The 15,348-nt window shown below is 37.0% G+C and overlaps 1 non-coding gene across 1 annotated transcript; it reads left to right on the forward strand.

Moving 5' to 3' along the window:
• The first annotated feature begins 14,777 nt into the window (after positions 1-14,777).
• LOC126016658 (small nucleolar RNA SNORA51) lies at positions 14,778-14,905 on the forward strand. Its single transcript, XR_007498443.1, has one exon. It is a non-coding gene; the product is annotated as a small nucleolar RNA SNORA51 (small nucleolar RNA).
• Positions 14,906-15,348: the final 443 nt, after the last annotated feature.

Below are 15,348 nucleotides of genomic sequence, written 5' to 3' on the forward strand. Positions count from 1 at the left end.
AAATATTTATAAGATTTCTGTGACTGTGATTTCAAAACATCTGCCTTGTAGACCCGAATTCTCTAAATTTTGTGTTCTACAATGTGGTGGTAGTAGCGTTCTCTGGTCCCTCAAGCCACCTTCAAAAGAGCCACTTACTTTTTACCATGGTCCCTGATCAAAGGCACCAAATTTATGGTGACAGGTTTTCCCACAACACATAATAAAGAAAGATAGCTAGAACCTAAATAGTAGATAGAATAGCATTAGTTAATAAATCTAAAAATTAGAAGGAAAGTCCTCAGAATAGGCCATAACAAAATTTCTCCAAATCTGCAAATATCCAAATTATAGATTGATTTTCTTCATCAGCATCTATTAGTAAGAAATGAAACACATAAAATTTAGGTTGAGAAGAGAGTCACATGAAACTCAAAATGTACCCCAATTACATAGTAATAACACACTCTAACCAAACCCACAAATTAAAATGAGCCTAACAGCTGTGGGAATTTTGAAACAACTGACCAAGAAGGAAGCAGCTAACAAAAGTAAAACCATGGACAATTAAGCAGATAAACAGAACTCTGCTTACACTCTTGAAGAGTTGGAAACATGCCTGCTTCAATCATTTTTTTAAGCTGTTTGTAGATAATTAATTTAAATTTTTAAGTACATACTTAATACAAGGAGATGGCAAGAGTGCATCCAGTTATTAGGTAGTAAACCATTGCCAAAGTATAGAATACAAAGAGTTTTTTTTTTTTAAATACTCCTATCTGTACATCTTTACAGGTAGTGGTACTAACTTAAGATCTTTATAACTAGTACTATTTTCTTTAGCACAGTTTGAATTACCTATCCACAACATAGAATCATCTGGCATTTAGTTTTATTTTATTGTCTGCCAAGCAATATTATTCTCTAACATACTTAGAAAATACATTCTCAGTAAAGTATTCATTCTCATTAAAGTACTTACTTTAATGGCATGAAATGTAGCCTAACCTGGAAAAGACAGTGAAAGAAAGGTGTGAATAGAAACAGGTAAAGAACAGGAAAAGAATAGGAAACGGGAAAACAATTTCTTTTTCAGGAAAACAATTTTTTAAAAACTATGTAATTACAAGTTGAACAGAAACTAAAAGTTTCCTGATGAATGTGAGCCAACAGGCAAGTTATGAATTTTGTTCAAAGCTATATAAGTACCTGTTAGGTATCTAAGCATCATGGACACCTATTAAATGGAGCAGAAAATAAAAGAAGGGTACCAAGTCATTCCTCACAAGGTTTTTTTTTTTTTTTTTTTTTTAATATAATTTTTATTTTGATCATAGTGGCTTACATATTGTTGACAATAATATTTTAGGTACATATTTACATAAAATCAGGGGGGATTCCCATCCCCAAATTGTCCTCCCTACTCCCCCGTTTCTGTCTTACCTCCCATTTCCTCTTCCCTCACCCCCAGGGCGGCTAGAATATGTGGTCCCCTCTGTCTCTAACCAACTACTTAGTAGTCTTGCATCAGTTTGGTCTTGATGCCTCCCTTATTTCCCCCTCTAAGTAGGGGCAGGGGTAGCTAGTTCAAGTTGCGTGGTTTTGCCTGAAAAAGAGAAAATAAATAAACCGGGGTAAGAGTTTAATACCCCGAAAATGGGCAGAATCCTTCTAGAGGTTCTCATCATCGATTTGGGAAATGAAGGAGAAAAAGAAGTTGAAACACTCCACCAGTACCAAAAGAAGTGTCAAATATCCAGTGAGGACTCCAGCTATAGCGATAAGCACCACAAAAAAACAGATAAAAATAAACCAAAACAAACTAAAAACAAACACAAACAAACAAAAAACACGCCGTGGTCTTGAAATAAGAAACATGGCGTAGCACATAACGAAAGAAAAGAAAGGAAGAGAAAGAAAAGAAAGAAAAAAAAAAAAGAATAATTGGGGCCAACAATTTCAATAATCACATCCAAACTGAGGAATCGACCAAAATAGCTAGGTAAATAAAAATAATAATAACAATAATAAATGAAGGTAAGATATATATATATATATATATATATATATATATATATATACATAACCAAGGTTTTGTGTTTTTTGTATTTTTTTTTCCCTCCTGCCCTGGCACAGTAAATATTGGGGTCATTCGAAAAGGAATTCACTTGCCCTATAAGATATGGGGTTTCTCCGTCCTTGGAGTATACTGTCATGGAATCAGCTCTAGTCTTTGCTCAGGATCATTACTCTCCAGGTTGTGGTTTTTTTTTTTTTTTTTTTTTTTTTTTGGTGTGTGGAAAGCTTCTGCTCTGTCCAGTGTGATACCGTCAGAGCTCTGCCTCACAAGGTTTTTTAAACTTGTGGTCAATCCACTATCCATATTCCATTGTGTTACACTGTTCATTGCCACCACCTTTAAAGATCCTCTTTCAAATAGAAAAGCATTTTTTTTCATTATAAATAATTTGTCTCATAAGATTAAAGCCAATTTCTCATCAAAAAGTGTCTTTAGGGGGCTGGAGTGGTATCACAGTGGTAGGGTGTTTGCCTTGCACAAAGCTGACCCAGGATGGATGCGAGATTCTATCCCCAGCATCCCATATGGTCCCAGGAGCCAGGAGAATTTCAAGTGCAGAGTCAGGAGTAACCCCTGAACACCACCAGGTGTGACCCAAAACTAAAAACAAAAAAAAAGTACCCCTACATCATTTAAATTATTTTCCAGGAATTGATATATTGCTATTATTTATAAATGTCTCCTTCCTTTCACTCACATCAGGATCAGGGACTATGGTGTGGGAGAGATAGTACAATGTTTTTGCTGTTTGCCTTGCATGTAAACAACCTGGGTTTGATCTCTAGCACTACATACAGATCTCTGAGCCTTACAGGAGTGCTACTTGAGTACAGTCAGGTACGAGCAAAATCAATCAATAGATAGAGAAATGAAAGAAAAAAATCTCCCACCCAACCCCCCATAAAAAAACATTGTGGACTGGTGAGATGGCTGGGTAGTCAACATAATCAGGATTCAGTTGAAGAAGTTTCTCCAAAGTTACTTGGTTTTCTATGCATCAATTAAGGACTTTAGACAGAGAAGGGAACACTATGACAGTAATATTTGGCAATGATTGCTCTGGACAAGAACTAGGAATTGAAAGGAAGTAAAGTGATAAGCATGGTACTCCTTCAGTAATAGTATTGCAAATCAGTGTCTAAAATGGAAAAAAATAAGGACAAGAGAGAGGGAAAGAGAGAGGAGAGAGGGAGAGAGAGAGATCTGTGTCATAGAGGCAGGCTGGGGGTAGAGGTGGGGTTGGGATGACAGACAGGAGGTTCACTGAGGAAATTGGTGTCGAGAAATGAACACTGATGAAGGGATGGTTACTGGAACATTGTAAAACAGAAACTCAACTATCAACAACTTTTAACTATGTATTTCACAGTGATTTAATAAAAACATTTTAAAGGACTTAAATGTAAATAGGTAGATCTTTCTGAAGAAACTATATCTTTTTTCTAAGAAAAGAAAATTTAATATGTAATTTTCACACTGTTTGATTTAGATTTTAGTTTACATTTAATTTTAAATAATGTAATTCCTACTAGCCAATGCCTGCTTACATATACATACATATGCACAGATATGTAAATATGAGTATATATCTTATAAATATTTATCCATGCTTATATAAAAATAAAACTGCTTTACAAAGAGGAATAGCTTCGTACATCAAGAATCATTTTAGTTCTATAAACAATAGTCTAGCAATATTTGTAACTCTTTCAAGTATGTAGTCCTACTTACAGTATTAATATATATTTCTTAAACCCTGTCTATATGACAGTACTTTTTACCTCAACATTAGTTGAGACCACACATAATGAACTAGAACTACCAAGAATTTAGTAATTTTTTTAAAAAAGGTCTTTTTTTCTTTTGCTTATACACACACACACACACACATATATATATACATACACACATATATAAATATAAACATATATATAAATCAACCTTAATTCAGGTGCTCATCAAAAATACTAAGCAATTATTTTAACTGTCTCTCTGAGAAACAAATCACAACAAAATTTTAGTACATTAAAACAATGACCCTTTATTAAAGCACATAAGCTCTGAGTTCTGTGCCAATCTGGAATACAGCTCAACAACACTGCACTGGCCTTTATATGTTTTAGACCCAGGGTTGGATCTTGAGATCACAAGACAAACAAGGACACAAGAAATCTAGGAATTTAGCGAGGCAGGAAAAACTCAGAGCTTTCCAAAAATTATAATCAAGCTGGTGAATAGGATTTGGTCATCTAAAGTTCTTCTAGGTCCATAGGATCCAACAAATTCACACTCATGATGTCAATAGATTTCAAGTCCTCCTTAACAGCTGATGAGAAACTCAGTTACAAAAAGGAATAGGCTCTCCATAGAGATATTCATATTACAGCCACTGACTTCCCTCAGAATAAATGAGGGGGGAACTATGGGAGGCATTAGTGGTGAAAAGGTTGCACTGGTAAAGGAGGGCGTTCTTTTTCATAACTGAAATGCAACTGAAAATGTGTTTGTAATCATGATGCTTACACAAAGATATTATTTTAAAGAAAGAACCAATGATGGATACATATGTGTGCATGTGTAAGAGAGAGAAAGACAGAGATTATAGGTCTTTTGTTATCTGATCTTGGATGTCACATAGTGTGACTCTGTCATATTGTATTGGTAATATAGATCAATCCAGTTATAATACAGGAAAGTATGGATAGAGATTTCATATCAAGAGGCAGAAACCTAGTAAAATTAGTAACACATTACATACTATTTAAATTATACTATAAGCAACACTTACTTCTAAAACTAAAAATTGAAAGTTCTTAATAATGTTTTCCATAGACATAATTATTATATTTTAATATATATGTTTTAGGGCAGGGGTCTCAAACTCCGTACAACATTTTGTGGCCCGCAGCCGGTCTTCAAATATCACAGTATTTGTGATTATTCGAGTACGAATAATCGGTAATTAAAATCGCATTAGTAAGAAAAAAATCGCATTGAGCAGTTCCGTTCGGGGTATGCAAATGTTTAATGCAATTTTTTGCGATTTTTTCTTACTAATGCGATTTTTATTGAGAATACTCGGTAAGCAAATAATCGTGAATACTTTGCGCCTAGCACAGACATCATTTCCGCTGCTCTCCTGCCCACTGTCCCTTGCGTTATCAGAGGCCTAAGGGAGAGAAGTTTATTACAGAAGTAGATTTTGTCATACCTTCATCATGACTTCATCAAAGACTGCATTGAAGAAAAAGATTGATGACGAGCACAATTTTAGAAAAGTGGGAGACGCAGTATTTCTTTGTTGAGCACAGGGGCATCCCCACATGTCTTATGTTTCAGTGCACAAGGAATACAACTTGAAATGCCATTATTCAACTAAATATGCTGAGGAATGTGCAAAGTATCAAGAAAATGAGAGAGCCAAGCAGGTTGCCAGTCTTGAAGCATGTCTAATGAGGCAACAAGATTTCTTCAAGAAAGAAACCAAAGAGAATGTTGCATCAGTCAAAGCTAGTTACATGGTTAGTGAGATGATTGCTAAGGCAGGGAAACCATTCAGAGAAGGAGAGTTTGATAAAAAAAAATGCATGTTACAGGCTACAAGTATTTTCTGTCCAGAAAAGAAAGGTCAGTTTAGCAAAATCAGCCTTTCTGCCAACACTGTGGCAGAGCGCATTTCTGACATGTCAAGTGACATTTATCATCAACTGTGTGAGAAAGCCAAATGTTTTGATGCATACTCAGTTGCTCTTGACGAGGGAACAGATATAACAGACACTGCGCAGCTCACAATTTATGTCTGTGGTGTTGATTGCAATTTTGAATTGACAGAGGAGCTGCTCACAATAATTCCAATGCATGGCCAGACCACTGCTAATGAGATATTTTGGCATCTGTGTGATGCCATTAAGAATGCAGGTTTGCATGGAAGAGGTTTGTTGGAATAATAACCGATGGAGCGCCATCAATGACAGGGAGGAAAAATGGACTGGTGGCACTTGTTCAAAAGAACTTGAAGAGGAGGGTTTAGAGAAGGCCATTGCTCTTCACTGCATTATCCATCAGCAGGCCCTTTGCAGTAAATGTCTGCCGTGTGACAATGTGATGTCTGTTGTTGTGAAATGCATCAACTAAATCAGATCCAGGGGCTTACAGCACAAGGGGTTCCATGCTCTTTTAGAGAAAATGGAGTCAGAATATGGAAATGTGCTCTCTTACACAGAGGTACAGCAAGGGAAATGTCCTGAAAAATTTTTGAGTTGAGAGAAGTGAAAGTCTTCATGGAGAAGGATGGGAATGCTGTTTCTGGGTTGAGTGTTCACAAATGACTCATAGACTTAGCTTTCCTTGTTGACATCACACATAAGCTGAACATACTAAACAAGATGTTACAAGGCCCAGGGCAGCTTATTAGTGCTGCCTATGACAATGTGAGAGCACTCTCCACAAAACTTGTGTTATGGAAATCCCAGTTCTCTCAGACAAACCTTTGCCATTTCCCAGCATGCAAGGAACTTGTGGATGCAGGCATAACATTCAGTGGTGAGAAATATGTTGATGCTATTTTTAAGCTATAGAAGGAATTTGATCACAGATTTGCAGACTTCAAAAAGCACAGAACCACTTTCCAAATTTTTGTGGACCCCTTTTCCTTTGATGTGCAAGATGCCCTCTTGTGCTTCAAATGGAGCTCATTGACCTGCAATGCAACTCTGATCTCAAAGCCAAGTTCAGGGAGATTAGTGGAAAAGCAGACATGCATGGGCAATTTTTGAGAGAATTGCCCCCCAGCTTCCCTGAGCTTTCCCTAATGTTCAAGTGCACCATGTGTCTTTTTGGGAGCACATATTTGTGTGAAAAGTTATTCTCCACATTGAACTTCAATAAGTCAAAGTACAGTTCTAGACTTAATGATGATCATCTTCAAGCCATACTGAGGGTCTGAACTGCTTCCTCTCTGAAGCCAAATGTGGTTCAGATTTGTGAGAAGGAGTTCTGTCAAGTCTCTGACAGCAAGGAATAGGCAAAAGATGCCATGTTTAGAAGAACTGTTCATGATCTTCACTCAATGTTCTATTCATGTTCAGAAGAAATAATTAAAACTGTTAATAATGACGTTTGAGGACTTTTTTTGTGAAACCCCTTATGTGGCCCTGCCTCACCCCGACTTTGCCTCCTGCGGCCCCCAGGTCAATTGAGTTTGAGACCCCTGTTTTAGGGTCTTTTAGATATACAAATATATAACTATGTGTATTGCATGCACAGGTAATATTCAATTCAGAGAAATATATTGGTGGTAACCATTCTCTTTAAAGATTTTCTTTTGCATAGCAATCAATATAATCTTATTTGTTCAATAATTAATAAATAAACCTTATATTTATGGATGTAATAAAAATGTGTCTTTAGTAGGGCACATTCATCTATACTCAAGGCTTACTCCTGAACTCAGCATTCAATCCTAGTGAGTTTGGGTGACCATAGGTAATATTGGGATGAAGCCCAACTAAGACATTTGCATGCAAGGCAAATACACCGTATTTTCTATATTATCTCTGCAGCACCTGTATTAACAACATTTAATGTTTATATGAATGCCACTTCTAACTTTTTCCATTACAGTTTAATTTAAAAAAATTTACTGCATTAATCATAATAGAGTCTACATATTTCAAACAAAAAAATCAGAACAAATCAAGTAGTGTTTTTTCAAAAGAAAAAATAAAAATAAATTTAAAATATCACAAAGCAACTTTTAGAGAGATATACTTGCATAAACTAAAGCAAAATAAATGGGGAATTGACAATTTCTAATATCTTAACTTATATCCTACAGTGTGTATATAAAAATAGCAAATAAAATGTGTGTAACTTTCTCCTACTTGGATGAAAAAAGAGAATGAAAGAAAAATAAAGGAAAAAAGAAAAGAAAGATGAAGGAAAGAACTCAGGAAGGATGAATAGAAAAAAAACAAGGAAAGAAACAAAAAGTGAGTCAGTCTAGTATTTGAACCCAAGGAAAGTTAGGGCTATAGCTAAAATTTAAAAACAAAACAAAAAAGACAAACAGTTCTTCCCCACCTTTTTGGCCAGTTAGCTCTATCTTCCTAATCATGCACTGACCTCTGTCATGTGACAGTAGGCATCTCTGTACCTACTATAACATGTCCACCCATACTTAAATCAAACAAATAAAAACCTATGACTTAGATAGAATAGCCTCAGTCTTTAACCCCAACCCTATCTATCAGCTAAATCTATCAAGTCTGGGCATTATAGTATAATCATACTCTCGTATACGGGTCTAATTTCTGCATGACTAAGATAGTTTATAGAGAGAAAGTATGATCTCTGGATCAGGTACTTACTCCAAGAGTAGCATTTATAAGTGCATTGATTAGAAGTGGTATTTTTATGACATAAAAAGTTTTAAAAATTTCTGAATAATGCTAGGAAAGACATTGGAACGATTGAAATATAAAATTTTACTTTATTTTCTTTTATTCTTTATTTATGTATATACTTTTGGGTTTTAGGCTACACCTGGTGACACTCAGAGGTTACTCCTAGCTACACGCTCAGAAATCACTCCTGGCATTTGCGATTATATGGGATGCTGGGGATCGAACCCAGGTCCATTCTGGGTCCATCCTGGATCAGCTGTGAGCAAGGCAAATGCCCAACCACTGCACCCTGAAATTTAATGTTAAAAATTCACTTTACCAATCTCTACAATACTTTGACTTTTGATGTAATTATTCATGTTAATATTTTAGATATTAGGGCTGGAGAGAAAGCATGGAGCTAAGGCATTTGCCTTGCATGCAGAAGGACAATGGTTAGAATCCTGACATCCCATATGGACTCCCAAGCCTGCCAGGAGTGATTTCTGAGCATAGAGGCAGGAATAACCCCTGAGCACTGCCAGATGTGACCCCCCCAAAAAAGAACAGAAAATTTAAATATTGGCTTTAAAAAATAAAAAATCCTGCTTTATATAATGACTTTTAGGAAAGAAGATGAAATTATCCGAGCCAGCAACATTGTCATGGCATGGAGCAACAACTATTTAGATGCAGCTTTTCATAAACAGCATCTGGAAGCTAGTTTTCTGTTGTTCTTTGGCTTGTAAAATTCATTTTTCTGCTAAATGTAGGCCTATGTAGAATACGCATTTAGAATTTGGGTCTTTACCTTATAAGGGCAAAGTAGGTGTGGAAGTGTCATAAAATAGATAGTGCTACAAATTCCACTGGCACCAGTAACAAGGCCCAGCTGTGCCTGCTAAACTCTTCAAAGACCACAATTTAGACTCTGCATAAAGTCAGCCAAATCTCATTATTCTTCATAACATCTCAAGTTTGCTCTATGTTCCATTTTGGCAAATAACTGATGTATCAATAAATGTTGGATTTTTCAAATTACTTGCTCATGTCTTGTCCTGAAACTATTGTTCAAGATAACATATTGAATATCTGAAAGGAAACAAATAAAGAATGAAAAATCAGGGTTTTTTTATTTTTAGTAACATCATACTCATCAATCAAATTAAACACAAATATTATTAAGTGTTCTAGATTTTTTATTTTTTTAAACTTGATTGATGTGGTCGATTGGTTTTGGGCCACACCGGGTGGTACCCAGGGGCTACTCCAGGTTCTGCACTCAGAAATTGCCCATGGCATGCTAGGGGATCATATAGGATGCCTGGAATCGAACTGGATCTCTCCCAGTTCAGCTGCATGCAAGGCAAATGCCCCCACAGCTGTGCTATCTCTTTGGCATCTTTCCAGATTTTTTTAAAATTTCTTCAAAAGTAGCTTACTAGTAGCATATCCATTTTTTTATTTTTTCATTTGTGAAAGTATGTTATGTTTTCTTTAGTTTTGAGACCATATATGAAAGTAATTGGGAGTTACTGCTGTCTTTATGTACAGAAATAATTCCTGGCACACTTGGGGGGTCCATATGAGATGCAGATATTGAACCTGGGTCAGCTGCAAGCAAGACATATGCTCCATCCACTGTACTATCACTCCGGCCCCAATTTTATTTTTGAATTTTTGTGTTGTGCTCAGGGCTAATTCCTGACACAGGGATCAATCCTGAAATTCAATATTTAGGATACAAATGTGTTACTGGGGATCAAACTGGCATAGGTCAGATTCCCCCTATACTGTTCTCTGGCCCCTAAAATACATTTTAAGGAATTACTGCAATAGAACACTGAAGTCTATGGAGCACTGTAGTTGATCAGAAAAGTTCTTTTTTTTTTTTTTTTTTTTTTTTTGGTTTTTGGGCCACACCCGGTGACGCTCAGGGGTTACTCCTGGCTATGCGCTCAGAAGTCGCTCCTGGCTTGGGGGACCATATGGGACGCCGGGGGATCGAGCCGAGGTCCGTCCTAGGTTAGCGCAGGCAAGGCAGGCACCTTACCTCCAGCGCCACCGCCCGGCCCCAGAAAAGTTCTTTTTACATAGCTAATTTTCACTGTTTTCGGTTTCTTGATTTTTGTCTTATTTTCTTTTAGAGTGTGTGTTGTTTTGTATATGTGTGTGTGTGTGTGTGTGTGTGTTTTCTAATGTATTTTTAAATTCATCACTCACTGAGCTGGTGACTCTTGCTCACTCTCTGATCATCATATCCTTGTAACCAAGGATGTCCAGCCCAAGAGTCAAGGCCAGTTGCACAGACTTTGTTATTACTCAATACCCACATTAGAGCCAAACTGCTTTCTAAAGACCTTTCATCACTCAGACTGTGTTGTTTGCCACCTTAACATTCACCTCTAAGAACCAGAAAATATATTTAAAAAAGTGATTTGGTAATTTCTTAAACAGTTCATGTCAAGAATTTAACTGAATTTTTCGGATCCTTTATCAAATTCAAACTTTACAATGCATAAATACTCTTCTTATTCTTTCTTTTATCCAGGAGTTTAATTGAACTGAAATCATTCATTCAAATAATGCCTCTACATAAATGATCCAAATTCAGAGTTGTGGTGCATCCCTTCTCTTTTTTAAAAATATTTTATTTTTATCATATTGGCTTACATATCTTTCACAGAAGTATTTTAGGTACATATTAACATTGAATCAGGGGAATACCCATCATCAAATTTGTCCTCCCCCATCCCCATTCCCTTCCTGCAACCAACAAGGGAGGGTACCAGGACCAACCATCACCCCCCTCTTGTCTAGCTTACTATTAGTGATCATATATCTGTTTGGTCCTGGTACCCTCCCTTGTTTCCTCCTCTATTTGAGAGGCAGAGCTAGATAATTCAAGTTATGTGGTTTTGTTTGAAGAAAAGAAGAGCAATAGAATGGGGTAAAAAATAAGAAAACATAAAAAAAATAATAATAAATCAAATAATCTGAAAATGGGCGGAGTCCTAGGGATCTCAAACTCAATTTACCTGGGGGCCACAGGAGACAAAGTTGGGGTGATCCTTGAGTGCAAAGTCAGTAGTAAGCCTTGAACATTGGGGGCTGTGACCCAAACAACTAAAACAAAATAAAACAAAAAAATTCCTCTAGGGCAGGACCACAAAATGTTGTACAGAGGGCCGTTTGTGGCCCTTGGGCCGGTAGTTTGAGACCCCTGTTCTAGAAGCTTTCAACTTCAGTTTGAGAGAGGACATGAAAAAGGTAATTGAAACACTACATCAATAAAGAAAGAAATATCAAATTAAATATCCAGTGAGCACTACAGCAATAAAGACAAGCACCACACAATAGTCTCGGTTCTGAAATCAAATCATGCTGGAGTGCAAAAAGAAAGAGAAAGAGAAAATAATATAAAATAAAATAAAATTGGAGACATTAACTTCAGTGTCTACACCAAAATAAAGATGTCAAAAAATCGATCAATCAATAAATATATATGTGGAAAATGATTATTTTGTGCTTTTTTTCTTTTCCTTTCTTTTCTTTTTCCCTCTGCATAAGTACAGTAACTCTTGGGGATATTATAGAGGGAATTCCCTTGGCCTAGGAGATACAGGGTTTCTCCACCCCTGAAGTATATTGTCATGAGATTAACTATAGACTCCTTGCATGATCATTTGCTCTCCCCTCGGTGCTTTTGTGGTGTATGGAAGAATTCTGCTTCATCATGGATGGTAAAATCAGACCTCTGTATCTAGAGATTTTGGTGTCTGTACAGCTCTAGGAATGGAGCTTATGATGAAGTCCTTCATTGTGGTTCTAGCAGTTCTGCTTCTTCAGTGTTGTTTTAATTCATCTTCTGTAGTTGGTGTTCTTGGTTATTATGTTGCTCCTAGGATGGAGCCTGGGATAGTCTTTCGTTATGTTTCCAGAAGACCCATTCAGTTGCGATCGTCTCAGTCAGACCTCTGGAATTGGAGATCTTGTTTGTTGAACAGATCGTAGATCAAAAGCTAGGCTAGAGCTTGTTGTTGTTGTGTTGGTCCCGGGATACGTACTGTCCAGTTCTTGTTGTAACAACCAGTCATCTGTATATAGCGATCTTGGCTTTTGCACAGATCAAAGGGTGACATGTCTTCTGATTTTGTCTTATCGTTGGCTGGTGAGGAAAGACAACTTGCACTTAGATTAAGTTGTTCCCATTTCCTCTTGTTAGGTTATCAATTTAGAACTGGCGCATGTTGGTGTCAGAGCAGCATTATGGATGCCCTGGCGGGGATTTAGTTCCTGGAGCTGTTGTGGAGAACTCTGTCATTTCTATATCTGGGATCCAGGAGTCAAGGCTGGATGGTTATTGCCTAATTCCCTGGGGTCTAAGTTGGTTCCACATGACATACATTCAGGGTGGGAAATGTCCCTGTGTTGTAAAAAAGTATGGGTTCTTATACCTAGTAGATAAGAGCTTGTTTTTACATGTAAATTTTCCCCCTTTTTAAATATGCCTTTGCAGGAAGAAGTGGTGCTACATTATATTGCTGGTGGATTTGGGAATGGAGAGAGAAGAAAATAGACACATGACAAAAACATATATATATATATATATATATATATATATATATATATATATATATGCTCACACATATCTAAAGAAAAATAGTTTCTTTTTTTTTTAAAAAAAAAAAAAGATTAAATAAGAGACGTAATTAAAGGAATAGAGTGGGGCCGGGAGAGATAGCATGGAGGCAAGGCGTCTGTCCTTCCTGCAGAAGGATGGTGGCTCAAATCCCGGCATCCCACATGGTCCCCCGTGCCCAGCAGGGGCGACTTCAGAGCCTAGAGCCAGGAGCCCCCTCTGAGCTCAGCCAGGTGTGACCCAAAGAAGAAAAAAACAAATCAGATCAAAAATCAAAAACTAAAACAAAACAAATAAAAAATGAACAAGAAAACAAAACAAAGAAAAATTGAGAAAGTGATACAGGAGATTACTTTAAATTTGAGAAAAAACAGGATAAGAGGTAGTGTTATATAGGTTGATACTTATGATGAAAGTATAGGCTTCCCCATTGTCTTTTGAGATTTCCTTGTGGGGTGTGGGTTCCAGGCAGAGAGGTCTTGGGTAGAGTTCTTGCAGTGGGGTTCCTTTTGGAACTAGGTATGGTATCAAGCCACAGTCCACATTATGCATCCCTTCTCTTTTACTTTTTTGCTTGCATGGGTGTTTGATTCTATCCTGATTCTCCTGTATAGATCTATGGAAAAAAATAATTGTTACAGGGGTTGGAGCAATAGCATAGCAGTAGGGCATTTTCCTTGGACATTGCTGACGTAGAACCGACCTTGGTTTGATCCCCTGGAGTCCCTATGAACCCCCAAGCCAGGAGCCATTTCTGAGTGCATAGCCAGGAGTAATCCCTGAGCATCACCGACTGTGGCTCAAAATCAAAAACAAAACAAAACAAAAAGACTGTTACAATGAGACATTGGAATATGCACTAATCTGTTTTCAGGACCTTGAAAAGCATGTGACTTACTTAAGAAGTAAGAAAGATGGCACACATCAGAAAGAATGAAAACAATCAGTGCTGGCGGGGATGTGGAGAGAAAGAACTCTTATTCACTGCTGGTGGGAGTGCTGTCTAGTCCAATCTTTGTGGAAAGCGATATGGAGATTTCTCCAAAAGCTGAAAGTTGAGCTCCCATACCATCCAGCTATTCCACTCCTAGGGATATATCCTAGGAACACAAAAATACAATACAAAATTCCCTTTATCACACCTATATTCATTTCATCACTGTTTACAATAGTCAGACTCTGGAAACAGCCTAGATGCCCCTCAATAGATGAATGGCTAAAGAAACTATGGTACATATATACAATGGAATATTATGCAGCCCTCAGAAGAGATGAAGTTATGAAATTTTCCTATACATGGATGCATATGGAATCTATTATGCTGAGTGAAATAAGTCAGAGGAGAGAGATAAACACAGAATGGTCTCACTGATCATGGGTTTTGAGGAAAATGAAAAACATTTGTGTAATGATTCTCAGAGACAAAATAGAGGAGGGCTGGAGGGTCCAGCTCCTGACATGAAGCTCACCACAGGGATTGTTTGGTGTAGTCACAGAAATAATTACACTGAGAACTATCATAACAAAATGTGATTGAATGAAGGAAGTAGAAAGCCTGTCTAGAGTACAAGCCGGTGTGGGGTGGGGAGGAAGGGCACTTGGGATATTGGTGATGGGAATGTTGCACTGGTGAAAGGTTATATATATAAAGGTCATTTTATATATATATATATATAATCAAAAAAAAAGAAAAGAAAAGCTTATCACAGGCTGTGTTCTTTATACTGACTGTATAGAAAGAGGAGGTACAGTAAATGCACTTCATATACACCTCAACCCAGGCCCTTTGCCTGGTCTGTATTGTGAATGGGGGGGACAAAATTTATAGAAAGAAAAATAAATAAATAAAATAATTTAGAAAGCCATTGTTTCATATCTTATTGGTCTAAGACAGGTCTCAGACTACCAAACAATAATAAACATAAGTCACAAAAGGGGAAGTCTATTGTATCTTTTAAAAAGAGGTCACTCAAAGAGGACAGAAATTACATTTCAGATCAAACTGAAACCTTTAAAGCATAGTTACATTGCAAATATATGATGAAAAGGTAATTCTACGAAGACCAAACTTTAGCTAACCACCTTTCTCCTCCATCATATTTGTGATGGGGACAATAGTGTCCTGAATGTTTTGGTATTATCACTCATCTGCTGTGAGGTTCTAATCATTAAAACAAGTCTTGGTGTTGAGGATGACCTCATAATAGTACATGACACACAGAAGGCATTTCATTTACATGAGGATTTCCATTCTCAGTCACTTT

The sequence above is a fragment of the Suncus etruscus genome, chromosome 8 (genome assembly GCF_024139225.1).
Source record: "Suncus etruscus isolate mSunEtr1 chromosome 8, mSunEtr1.pri.cur, whole genome shotgun sequence".
In the NCBI taxonomy this organism is placed as follows: Eukaryota; Metazoa; Chordata; class Mammalia; order Eulipotyphla; family Soricidae; genus Suncus; species Suncus etruscus.